This window comes from Octodon degus, unplaced genomic scaffold (assembly GCF_000260255.1).
Source record: "Octodon degus isolate 3935 unplaced genomic scaffold, OctDeg1.0 scaffold00010, whole genome shotgun sequence".
NCBI classification, from domain to species: Eukaryota; Metazoa; Chordata; class Mammalia; order Rodentia; family Octodontidae; genus Octodon; species Octodon degus.
This window is the reverse complement of record NW_004524586.1, coordinates 17,670,338-17,675,145: the sequence shown is the minus strand read 5'-3', so window position 1 is coordinate 17,675,145 and position 4,808 is coordinate 17,670,338. Positions and strand designations below refer to the sequence as shown.

Here is a 4,808-nt window from a genome sequence, read left to right as displayed (position 1 = left end):
AAAACCATTATCATTCAGTGAAATAAAAGAAGCAATAATAATAACGATGATAAAACCTACCAACTGAAAAAGAAGAAAAACCCAGGCTGAGAAATAATAGCATTGGGGATTGAACTGAGGGTCTTATGCCTGCTCGGCCATGGGCTGGGGATGTAGCTCTGTGTCATGGCATCTGTCTGGCAAGTACAAGATCCTGAGTTTGATTCCTGGTACAAAAAAAATTAAAAAAAGAACAAAAACACTCATGTCCTGACAGATTCACTGCTGAAGTCTACAAGAACTTTACATAAAATCTAACACCAATACTCCTCAAGCTCTTTAATAAAATCCAAAGGGAAGCAGCCTTTCCCAGATTCCTTCCTGGAAGCATTACTCTGATTCTAATACCAAAAAAGGATCCAACCAAAAGAGAGAACCACATACCAATCTCTTTAATGAACATGGATACAAAAATCTTCACTGAGATACTGTCAAACACAATGCAGCAAATAAACAAAAGGATTATACTCTATGACCAATTAGGATGCTTTTCAGGGATGGAAGAAGATGGTTCAACATATGCAAATCAATAAATGTAACTCATTACACATCATTGAAGAAAGGATAAAAACCTCAATAGATGCAGAAAAAGCATTTGACATTAATTTATGATGAAAACCTTCAAGAAAAGAGAAATAGGAGGTTCTTTCTTTGATCTGATAAAGGCCATCTATGACAGACCAGTGGCCAATATTTTCCTTAATGGAGAGAAACTGACAGTTTTCCCTTTAAAATCAGGAATAAAACCAAGATACCCACTATTGCCATAGTTCGTGGTGATACCCACTATCACTTTAATTCTTCAACATGCTTCTTAAAATACTAGCTGGAGCAATTAGACAAGAAAAAGAGATGAAAGGAATATAGAGAGGGACAGAAGTCAAATTACCTTTAGTTGCAGATAATTCTCTACATAGTAGATCCCCAAAACTGCATCAAAAGACCCCTAGAACTAATAACCCGTAGCGGGACATAAAGTCAACACTCAAAAATCAGTAGTGTTCCTGAATACCAATAACAAATTCACTGAGAGGGAAATTAAGGGATTGTACCATTTATAATAGCATCAAGAATAATGAAATACTTGGGAATTAACCTAACCACGGAAGTGAAAGACCTTACGCTGAAAACTACAGTACTCTGTAAAAGGAAAGAAGATATCAGAAAAAGAAAAAAAATATCCCTTGTTCCTCGGTAGGTAGAACCAATGTACTTAAAACTGGTCATATTTCCAAAACTGTTGTTGCTATTTTCTTAAAATCAGGATTGCATTAAATCTATATAACACTTCTTACGGAATGGGAGGAAAACAATTCATATGGAACAAGAATAGAGCTAGACTAGCAATTCTGGGCAGCAGTGGCAAGGCAGGGGACATTACAATCCCAGAGCTGAAACTATGCTACAAAGCTAGAGTCATAAAAACAGAATGATGGTAAAAACAAAAAGACTTATGGATCAGTGAAACAGAAGACACAGGACCAACTCTCCAGGCACTTTCGACTGTCTTATTCTGGACAAAAGGACCAAATCCTTTCACTAGAGGAAAGCTAGCCTTTTTTAACAGATGGTGCTGGGAAACCTGGCTATCCATGTGCCCAAATTTGAGTTTAGACCCATCTCTCTCATCAAGCATTAAGTTAAAATCAAAATTGATTAGGTAAAACTTGAAGACATGGGCGTAGACAAAGACTTTCTGAATAAAACCCTGGTTGCATAAAAAATAATACCAAGAATCAACAAACAAGACCAAATTAAAAAGCTTTGGACAGCCAAGGAAACCACCAACAAAATGAAGAGAAAACATACAGAATAAAAAAAAAAAAATCCAGCTACTGCTAAGACAAAGGATTAGCATCTAGCCTATATAAAGGGCTCTAAAAGTTAAAACCCCCAAATTAAAGACCTACTTAACATCTGAAGTGAATGCTTCTCAGGTGAAATACAATGAATATAGGAAAAAAATATTCAGCATCATTGGCCACAAGACAAATGCAAATTAAAAAAATTAAGATTCCATCTCACACAGAAAGAATGGCTACCTTCAAGAAATCAACAGATAACAAATGCTGGTGAGGCATAACCCTACAATATGGTCATCGATCAGCAGAAGCAGTTCAAATGCTGTTTTGTGGGGCAAAGATTTAAACAAGTAGAGAAATTGGAAGTATGTGACATTTACATGCATGTTACTGGTTAGAATAGCCTGTCCTGGCTAGGAATTAAAAGTGCCATTCATTGTCTCTTTAGGATCACATGTGGCACCTTTGGGTCTGATAGCAGAAAATTGTGTTTTGATCTGCCACTGTGTACTGTGAGTCTCTCCACACATAATTTTCTGTGAGCTGAAAAATTTATATCTTCACTGTAACACTGAGCATGATTTTGTTTAAAGTTTAATAATCAGAACCAACTGCAGAAAGGATTTCAGCTGGGTACATCCTAGAACTCAAAGGAAGCGTCCCAAATGCCTCACCCCTTTGCTCCTTTTCCATCTTCAGGGATACAGCCATGCACACTGCCACTTGGAAATTAGAAATAGCCTCAATTTTCTGTTTTTTTTTTTGAGGGTCTTGTTTATTCTTTTTCTTCTCTTTCTTTAATTTGTAAAGGCCTTTTTTTGTCTTTTCTCCAAAGAGTCTCTTGCTGTCTACAGGGAGATAACTGCAGACAAAGTTTGATTCTTTATGAAAACACAGTTAGTTCCCATTACCCTTATCCTCATCCACAGCTAAACAAACAGCTGCTTCCTCTGAAAGGTGGCTGCAGTCCTGTGGTCCAGGGGAGACCAGAACAGGCTGGAAGCCTTTGGCCCTGAGTCTGAGTCAGTTGTTCTCAACCTCTGACTCTGATTCTTCTGAAGACTCGGGTGTGCTCTCTGGCAAGTCATCTTCTCCCATCTGTTGGTACCTTCCTGACTGGGCATCCCACATGTACTTGATGGTCACCTTGAATTCGACTATCTCATGGCCAAAGAGCTTCAGGATGTGGGCTTGCTCTGGGGTCAGCACATCACCCTCCTTGCACACCTCATAGTCAGACGGTAGGGTCTCTTGAGGGTCCCAGCTGTCTCAGCTGAGGCTCTGTGGAGGGGGGAGCTGCTCCAGAGCCCCTGGATCTAGGGTCATGGTGAAAGTTGCTTTGTTTCCAGCTCAGGCAAGTCCATTTCCGTGTATTTCATGAACCACTCATTGACCTCTTCCTTTGTGCGGGTGGTGAAAAGGAGGCCAACTTCACCCCTCAACTTCTTACTGACCTGGCACAGGTTGTCTTTGTATTCGTCAGCTGGGCTTTGACCCAAGGCCACCATCATCACCTTGTTTTTGTCAAAGAGCATCCAGCTGTGCTTCCAGGCCTTCCACATGTCCTTCAGCTTGGTGTTTCTCATGTTGGCCACAGAGAAAATGAAGAGGTACTGGTATGTGTCCATACATTTCCGAAGTTCTTCTATCCGGTTCTGTTTCAGTTCTAAGCCTTTCTTGGCATTTTTTGTTAAGGAAACTTTCTTGTCACACTTGGATTTGGACATCACGCTGGAACCACATGTGGCAGAAGGTGATCTATAGATTTTTAAATTAAGCAACCTGAGCTTCTCTCTTGAAGGACAGTAGGCCACTTGGTCCATGGCCAACCCTTCCAGAGGAGCCTGGTGACCTGTGTCCCTCTGCTGTCCACATCCTCCACCACCCTGTCCTCTTTCAGTAGCTCAGTGCTGCTGGCAGGATGCTGTCCTTCTGTGGGCTTGACTTGAACCGTATTTCCTTCATTTTCCAATACACTGAGGCCCAGCACTAGGCTTTGATGGCTCACAAACTAGGCTGAAGGGTCTACGATGTGGCTAGGGAATTGGCTTGCTATGTCTTCGCAGTTATGCAATTTAATAAAATAGTGCCTTAATAAAGCCATAGAAGGTGCGAAGAGTTTTAATGGCATTTTAGGCATGTTCTTAAAAAGAGCTACAGGCATTACAGTAGCCTGTTGTGATGCAGAAATGCTGATGCATGTGCCAGAGATGGGGTAAACGGCAGCAGCCAATGGGAAGTAAAGATAACTGAAGAACCCTCTTGGATTGGCTTCTTTCATAAAAAAAAAAAAAAAAAAAATTGTGGAGGATTGTTGTGGTTTCTGAGAAATTGGGACAGTTTCTGCAAACAATTACTAGGTTGTAAGGAAAAAAAAAATCTGTGAACAGGGAGGCCACAGATGATGAGGCTTCAGACTCTGACTTGTGACTTCTTGGGAGTATATTGTAATTCTTTGTGTTTTAAAATTTATAGTAATATTTGCAGGCTAACTTCAATGATTTTTGTATACCATGAAATTTTTTTTCTTAAAAAACGTATTTGCTAGAGGGTCTCACTACGCAGCTCAGACTCATAATGATCCTCCTGTTTTTAGCCTTTAGGAAGGGATTACAGGCATTTGACACCATTCCCAGACACCATGCCCTTCCTAAAGGCACTGGGATTACAGGCATTTGACACCATGCCCAGACTCTGTTACTGGCTCAGTGTGCCTGGGGGCTGGGCCAGAGTGGTATTTGGCACCAGGGATCAAACCCTAGTCCCTGTGCTTGCCTAGGCAGCCACTTAGTCTGCTGAGCTATTGCATCAGCCCTGCCATGAGATATCTTTTAAAAATATTTTTATATTTTATTTTATTCTTTTTTATTAATTTTATTTAGAAGCAAATAGCAATGAGACAGTTTCAAAGAAGGTTAGTAGGACAGTTACAATAATATATTGCATATTGTTTTCATGGTAGTTATT

At 40.1% G+C, this 4,808-nt stretch overlaps 1 protein-coding gene and 1 pseudogene across 1 annotated transcript in view; both read right to left on the bottom strand.

Moving 5' to 3' along the window:
• Positions 1-4,808, bottom strand: part of Adam12 (ADAM metallopeptidase domain 12) — a 330,777-nt gene that overhangs the window by 11,768 nt on the left and 314,201 nt on the right. The gene's annotated exons all lie outside the window — the stretch shown is intronic.
• Positions 2,865-3,568, bottom strand: LOC101576283 (annotated as a pseudogene).